Genomic DNA, 8785 nt, shown 5'->3' on the forward strand with positions numbered 1-8785 from the left:
CTTCTGTATTTGTCACCTGTCACTGTCGTATCTAGACGTATTAGGGGTTCCATGTCACTCCACCTGCACACACCCTACACCATTACAGAGCCTCCACCAGCTTGAACACTCCCCTACTGACATGCAGGGTCCATGGACTCATGAGGTTGTCTCCATACCCGTACACTTCCATCCGCTCGATAAATTTGAAACGAGACTTGTCCGAGCAGGCAACATCTTTCCAGTCATCAACAGTCCAATGTCGGTGTTGACGGGCCCAGGCGAGGCATAAAGCTTGGTGTCGTGCAATCACGAAGGGTACACGAGTGGACCTTCGGCTCCGAAACCCCATATCGATGATGTTTCGTTGATCGGTTCGCACGCTGACACTTGTTGATGGCCCAACATTGAAATCTGCTGCAATTTGCGGAAGGGCTGCACTTCTGTCATGTTGAACGATTCTCTTCAGTCGTCGTTGGTCCCGTTCTTGCAAGAGTTTTCCGGCCCCAGTGATGTCGGAGATTTAATGTTTTACCGGATTCCTGATATTCACGGTACACTCGTGAAATGGTAGTATAGGAGAATCCCCACTTCAACGCTACCTCGGAGGTGCTGTGTCCCATCGCTCGTGCGCCGACTATAATATCACATTCAAACTCACATCTTGATAGATACCGGCTCCCAGGTTTATGCCATATTTCTCGACTTTCGAAAGGCGTTCTACTCAGTTCTGCACTGTCGCTTGCTCCAAAAAGTGCGCGCTTATGGTCTGTCTGATGACATATGCGGTTGGAGAGAAAGTTTTCTAAGAGACAGAGAGCAGTATGCCGTCCTGAATGGGGTAACTTCAACATAAACAAGCGTAACTTCAGGTGCGCCCCAGGGCAGCGTATTAGGGATATTGCTTTTTACAATTTACGTAAACGATCTGGTTGATGGTATTGACAGCGGCATTAGACTGTTTGCCGATGATGCTGTAGTAACACAAGAAAGTTGTGAACAAATCAATGAAGATTTGCAGGAAATAAAAGCATGGTGTAGTGACTGCAGTTACCTCTCAATACTAGTAAGTGTAACCTACTGCGTATAACAAGGCGAAAATCCCCATTAATGTACGAGTACAAAATAAATGCCCAGTCTTTGGAAGCGGTAACATCCGTCAAGTATCTGGGTGTGTCTATTCGAAATGATCTCAAGTGGAATGATCAGATTACACAAGTAACGGGCAAGGCGAACTCTAGATTGCGGTTTATTGGTAGAATCCTGAAGCGAAGCAGTCCTTCAACAAAGGAAATTGCTTACAGTACGTTAGTTTGTCCAGTCTTATTGTTCGTCTGTATGGGACCCTTAACAGTTCGATCTGATCCAAGAGACTGAGAAGGTCCAAAGAAGAGCGGCAAGAATCGTGACTGGTACATTTAGCCATCGCGAGAGCGTTACGAATCTCATAGAAAGTTTGAAGAGGGATTCAATTGAAGATAGACGACACGCAAAACGGAAGGGGCTGCTCACTAAATTCCGAAATCCGATCTTCGCCGAGGATTTAGTAGAGCATATACTATTAATACCAACTTTCAAATGGCGCAATGGTCACCATTCAAAGATAAGGGAAATTAGAGCTCGTAGTGTGGCCTTCAGACAGTCGTTTTTCCCTCATGCGATCCGCGAGTGGAACAGAGGGCGGAAAATATGACTTTGGCGCTAATGGTGCCCTCCGCCACACACCGCTTGGTGGCTAGCGGAGTATATATGTAGATGCAGATTGTAGCAGCAGTTATCGATGTAGCACCTGCTCTCAGACGTTTGTTGTCTCATATAGGCGTTGGCGACCGCAGAGCCGAATTCTGCCTGTTTATATATCTCTGTCTTTGAATACGTACGCCTATACCAGTTTCTTTGGCGCTTCAGTGTGTTTGTTTACTGGGGTGTAAAATAAAGTTTTATGTTGACTGTAAGCAGATACAGACAAAAATGAAGTAACTGTCCTGCTTTGGCGTAGAAACTGGTAGATATTTAGCGAGTCCAAAACATCCTCGTAAAACAGACAACATTGCAACTTACAATAGGGTGTGCATGAAAGCCGTCTGTTAGAAAACGTCTTTCATACTAAAAATCACTAAGGAGTCGTAAATCGCTAGCAAGATGCACTCTACAAAATTTGCTCGTCTGCTGAACATGTCACATCTGTGGTCACATTGTAATAGCATAACTGTACGTTGTACGTTTAGGCAAAGCCCTATTCACCAATCACGTGACTGGATGGTTAACATTTGAGTCTGCTTGGCAAGGCGAACGGTCAGACAAAACACCACTTCTGTTCCGCTGACCACTGTGACCAGTCGTATACTTCTCTTCCGAGGACACCAAGACTTCCGTACAGCCTAGTTGGTCATATCTAAGCTACAACTTTCAGGAATTCATGGTGAGAATGTTACTTGCTCGCGTGATTTGGGGTAATATTGTATCTCATTATTTCCAGCTCTACACACGCATATTCTTTCCGACCAAGGTTAAATCTGTTTCTTCGCATCTGTACTATGAACAGTGATTAATATCGATCGTTCATTCCGTCACCGGCGGATACACGTCATCGTTCCGATTACTTTCCCACGCATTTAATGTTATCAGGGGAATGTGAGATTATACGGGGTTCCTTTATGTTCTATTTTTGATAATACTTGGCAATGTATTACCATGTGGTCCCATGATGGGCATAAGTAATCTTACTACCGAATTTTTTACTTGTTTATTGAATGTTAACCGGAAGTTATTTCAAATTCTCTTTAATTATTTTGCATCCAGAAGACACAAATTATGAAGTTTTTCATTGTTAATTTCAGCCAACGGCCTTGCCGCAGTGGTAACACTGGTTCCCGTAAGATCACCGAAGTTAAGCGCTGTCGGACTGGGCTAGCACTTGGATGGGTGACCATCCAGTCTGCCGAGCGCTATTGGCTAGCGGGGTGCACTCAGCCCTTGTGAGCAAAATGAGGAGCTACTTGATTGAGAAGTAGCGGCTCCGGTCTCGGAAGCTGACATACGGCCGGGAGAGCGGTGTGCTGACCACATGCCCCTCCGTATCCGCATCCAGTGACGCCTATGGGCTGAGGATGACACGGCGGCCGGTCGGTACCGTTGGGTCTTCGTGGCCTGTTCGGGAGGAGTTTAGCTTTTTATTGTTAATTTCAGTGTGTTCACTTATCCTTTGCCTGAGTTCGTAGGTGATCCAAGCACAATTCACTAACAACGTGGCGTGAGGTTCCAAGTCAAAATTAAGGCGTATTATAACGAAATTTTTTAAGGTATGTAAATGCACAGCTCCATTTCCCTTTCTTGTAAGCCCAAACAAGGAACTTTTATCTCAATATATTACGCCATAACTCATTATATGCGATATATTCCACGTGCGAGGGCTCTTCGGAAAGTAAGGAGCGATCGGTCGCGAAATGGAAACCATAGTGAAAATCCTATGAAGCTTTGCACAGACGTATTGAGGAGCGTCTCTAGTATACCCGTAGATAGTGCCACGTCGCTCTTCTCAGTTCTGGGCGCACAGTGAGCGCAAAAGTTTGCCTAGAAAATAGTGTTCCCCGCTAAGTATGAGTGCCTGCAGGGAGATTCACCTGATTTCATGCAACTCCACGTAACGTAACTGTCAGGCAGTTCATTCTTCATCACAGTTCTCGGCCGTACACTGCAGCGGCAATGAGCACGTTCCTACACTAGTTTCGATGGGAAGTGTTTGATCACCCACCACGTAGCAAGGACTTGGCCTTCCCCGACTCTTATCTCTGCTCTGATGAACCTCTGGCTATGAAGGCAAATTTTGTCACAGACAACGAGCTGCATTCGAGCGTAGAAAATTGTCGGAAAGAATAGGAAGCTGATTTTTATGACGAGGGTATCGGAAAGTCGGTACAATGCTATGGCAGATGTCTAAGCCGGAGAGGCGACTATGTAGATATGTAGCTGGAAGATGTAGGTAACTATTGCAAATAAAACACATTTTATTTTTACTGTGGTTTCCATCGCGCGACTGATCGTTAGTTATTTTTTTCCGAATAGCCCTAATACATTTACTGTATTACAGACTTGAAGATCGCAGCAAAATCTGTCGAAACTGCTTGTTGTAAATGAAGAAACATTTATGCGATCTTAGTTTTAGAAAGTTTTTATCACACTTCCAAAGAGTGTTAGAATAATCTAATGTCTTAGTAACACTTTTGCATTATTTATATACATACTCTTATATTTTCTGTTCTTCCGCCATTAAAGTCCTACCTACTACCGAATATTTTCATGAACAGAAGTCTAACCACGTTGCTTGTCATTCATGAGTCAAAATTGTTTTCAAGAAAAACTTTTTTTACAGCATAAATATTGAAATCTTTTCACTTGCGTACTCTACATTTAAATAGAAAGTAGGAGGCTTTCAGCATTTGTTCAAGTGAACCAGCAGTAGTCACTTATACCTCTCCCTCCCCTTCGCCTCCATTACGAAGTAAACCGTCCTTCCTCCTTACAAAGCGAACAAAATGTCTGAACAAATGTCCATTGTAAATGAGTGCATTATAAATGCAAACACTACGGTTTTTGTTAAAAATGAAACTCCTCCAGCTGTACTTAAGATTTTATATTTATTTGGCTACTAGTTTCGACGTTGCATCAATGCCATCTTCAGGCCCGTACACATTGATGAAATCAATTGTGTGTGGCTCAGTACTACAAGTTCACGGTGAAACCAACACGTGCTCCACATGGATGGCTTTGAGCACTATAGGACAACTTCTGAGGTCATCAGTCCCCTAGAACTTAGAACTACTTAAACCTAACTAACCTAAGGACATCACACACATCCATGCCCGAGGCAGGATTCGAACCTGCGGCCGTAGCGGCCGCGCGGTTCCAGACTGTAGCGCCTAGAATCGCTCCGCCACTCCGGCCGGAACCACATGGATGGCGGGCAGTAACTAGTGTGACACTATGACACTAGTTACTGCCCGCCATCCATGTGGAGCACGTGTTGGTCTCACTGAGGACTTCTAGTACTGAGCCACACACAAATGATTTCATCAAAGTGTACGGGCCTGAAGATGGCGTTGACGCAACGTCGAGACTAGTAGCCAAATAAATATAAAATCTTAAGTACAGCTGTAGGAGTTTCATTTTTAACAAAAATTATGCCAGCTGTGTTCCACTTTCATCCAATTTGAATATGGATGTAGGAAGATGAAACAATACGGTCTCTCAAAGTTCGATTCGCATGGCGCTAATGCAAAAAGCGGAAAAGTTCATGGAAAATTTACAACACGAAAAGGGTTGCAGGCTATGAAAATCAAATTGGCATGAAATGTATTACATGCTTGGATATGCAAACGATTAGAATTCCAGTGCAACACCACAACATAGGAGTAAAGCCATCTGCGTTGTGTTGTTGTTGTTGTGGTCTTCAGTCCTGAGACTGGTTTGATGCAGCTCTCCATACTACTCTATCCTGTGCAAGCTGCTTCATCTCCCAGTACGTACTGCAGCCTACATCCTTCCGAATCTGCTTAGTGTATTCATGTCTTGGTCTCCCTCTACGAATCTTACCCTCCACGCTGCCCTCCAATACTAAATTGGTGATCCCTTGATGCCTCAGAACATGTCCTACCAACTGGCCCCTTCTTCTACTCAAGTTGTGCCACAAACTCTTCTTCTCCCCAATTCTATTCAGTACCTCTTCATTAGTTATGTGATCTACTCATCCAATCTTCAGCATTCTTCTGTAGCACCACATTTCGAAAGATTTTATTCTCTTCTTGTCCAAACTACTTGTCGTCCATGTTTCACTTCCATACATGGCTACACTGCATGCAAATACTTAACAAATATCTCTTCTTCAGTAACGCTTTCCTTGCTGCATTATGTATATAAGGAAACATTACACAGCATATTTCACATTCAGAAGGTGCATTTGAACTTTGGCGTCATGTATGATAGAACAAAAGGCTACCAGTCGTTTCAGAATTTGACAGCCTCGGGATTGAGGTCTGTTGTGACTGTACTTTAGCATACCACTAAATCATTGGTCTCATTGGCCAGGATACCACAACTGCCATGCAGATTTGGAAAAAGACGGATTCTGAAGGGCCATACTCAATGGCCTGCAGGATCTCCGCTGCCCCAAGAGACTAGCGCCCGAGAGCACTGACGTGTTGTCCACTCGGCCTTGCAGGACTGTTAAACCCATGTCAAGTACCTCGACTCGGGAAATACGCTTGTCTTAGCAAGACAAATGGATAGTACGAGGACATCTGGAGCACCACAGAGTACCTACACGGCGGCCGTGGTTGTGGCTTCACTGGACGCAGCAGCAGAGATAGGCGCGTCGTTAGTGATGCCCCCAATGACAACACTGGACGCAGGAGCCATACTACGTCATCTTTTCAGATGACCCCAGTCCTGCTTAGACAGTCACGATGGACTATCCTTTTATGGAGGTTCCGATAGCAATTAACGTTGTCAGATGACATTTGTCACATATGTGATGGTATGGGTTGTCATTGGGCACACAACACGATGACCTACGGATTGCATAGCCGATAATTATGAGACCAGTCATTATATTTCTGCCATGTTAAGGCTGGTGCCTGGATCCTTTCTTCGACATCTCTGTCACGTTGTCTTTCAAGATATCACAAGCTGTCGCAACTACATCTCGATACAGAGGGTATTCGACTGGCCAGTGCTTTCTGTAGACCTGTCATCCACTGATATCATCTGTCATACGTGGCCCCAGCCACTACAGCTGACGAATTCAGGCATCGAGTTGAGGCAGAATTGAATGACATACCCATATGTGTCCTCGAAGCCTAGCTCACTTAAGTACTATATTTCTGCCAGAGGTAGCACCTATGTGTGCTAAATTTCGCACCGCGCACACCCACACTTCAAGTAATATTTGTATAGTTGGTGAAGGAAATGGATGCAGTAACATTCTTGAACTCAGAAGATTGTGTGCATTCATACTCTTAGGGCTCTCTTGAAAGTTTCTGATGTAGACATCACAATCGCTACTTCTCTTCACTTTAATATTACAGGTAGACAGCTTCATGCTCAGTTGAATATTTCTGCTTCTCCTTCAAAACAAGTTATTTCGTCCACAGTAGCCGCATATTTTGAAAACAAGACGTAACCTGACAACCGAAGCACGTTTCATAAAACACTGTACGTTTACATGGGAGCGAATGTGGAATGGAAACGGATTTACAGAATCGATTTTGGTGTGTTCACAACAACAAGAAACGCTCTCATGAAATCGGTTCACGAAATACTATATTGGCAGCCCCATGTAAACAAACACTGAAAAGACAAGTCATAAGATATCTCCTAATATCGAGTCGGACATCCTTTCGCCTGGTCTAGTGCAGCAACTCGACGTGGCATGAACTCAACAAGTCGTTGGAAGTCACCTGCGGAAATACTGAACCATGCTGTCTCTGAAGCCGCCATAACTGCGGAAGTGTTTCCCGTGCAGGATTTTGTGCATGAACTCCTATGTCGATTATGTCCCATAAATGTTCGATAGGATTCAGGTTAGGCGATCTGGGTAGCCAAATCATTCGCCCAAATTATCCAGAATGATCTTCAAACCTGACGCTAACAACTGTGACCCAGTCCATCGTTTTTTGGACACATGAACTCCGCGAATGGCTGCAAACAGTCCCCAAGTAGCCGAACATAATCATTTCCTGTCAAGGGTCGGTTCACTTGGACCAGAGGACCCAGTCCATTCCATGTAAACACAGCCCTTACCATTATGGAGCCACCATCAGCTTGCACAGTGTCTTGTTAACAACTTGGGTCCACGGTTTCGTGGTGTCTGCGCCACACTGTACCCCACCATCAACTCTTACCGACTGAAATCGGCACTCATCTGACCAGTCCACAGTTTTCCAGTTGTGTAGGCTCCAGTCGATATAATCACAAGCCTAGGAGAAGCGCCGCAGGCGATGTTGTGCTGTGAGCAAAGGCTGTCATAGCCCATTAACGCCAAATTTCGTCGCACTGTCCGAACGGATACGCTCATCGTACACCCCACACTGATTTCTGCATTTATATAAAGCAGTGTTGCTCGTCTGTTAACATTGGTATCCCGCCGCAAACGCCTCTGCTCTCGATCGTTAAGTGAAGGGCGTCGGCCTCTGCGTTGTGCGTAGTGAGAGGTAACGTCTGACATTTGGTATTCTCGGCATACTTTGCCAGTGTGGATTTCGGACTATTGAATCCCCTAATGATTTCCGAAATGGACTGTCCCATGCGTCTAGCTTCAACTATTAGTCCGTGTTCGAAGCCTGTTAGTTCCCGTTGTGCGATCATAACCACGTCGGGAAGCCTTTCACATGAACCGCCTAAGTACAGGTTCACAATTATTGAACTATGTGTAAAAAACGTAAATTAGTTACAAACTACGGCGTGCACACACTTCATTCAACATGTAAATGTCACTACAGATATGCGGATTTAGATATTTTCAACATTTCGCTGCTCTGTCTGCAACAGTATAAATATTGTTCAAATGTGTGTGAAATCTTATGGGACTTAACTGCTAAGGTCATCAGTCCCTAAGCTTACACATTACTTAACCTAAATTATCCTAAGGATAAACACACACACCCATGCCCGAGGGAGGACTCGAACCTCCGCCGGGACCAGCCGCACAGTCCACGACGTATAAATATTAATTTTAATTTAAATAACCAACACTCTCAGTTGCAATGTTTACCTAGATTTACCTAGGTTTCAGTCGGGATAACCCAACCTT

At 44.5% G+C, this 8785-nt stretch overlaps 1 pseudogene; it reads left to right on the forward strand.

Moving 5' to 3' along the window:
- Positions 1–2818: 2818 nt before the first annotated feature.
- On the forward strand, positions 2819–2936 carry LOC124623312 (annotated as a pseudogene).
- Positions 2937–8785: the final 5849 nt, after the last annotated feature.

Source organism: Schistocerca americana, chromosome 7 (genome assembly GCF_021461395.2).
Source record: "Schistocerca americana isolate TAMUIC-IGC-003095 chromosome 7, iqSchAmer2.1, whole genome shotgun sequence".
NCBI classification, from domain to species: Eukaryota; Metazoa; Arthropoda; class Insecta; order Orthoptera; family Acrididae; genus Schistocerca; species Schistocerca americana.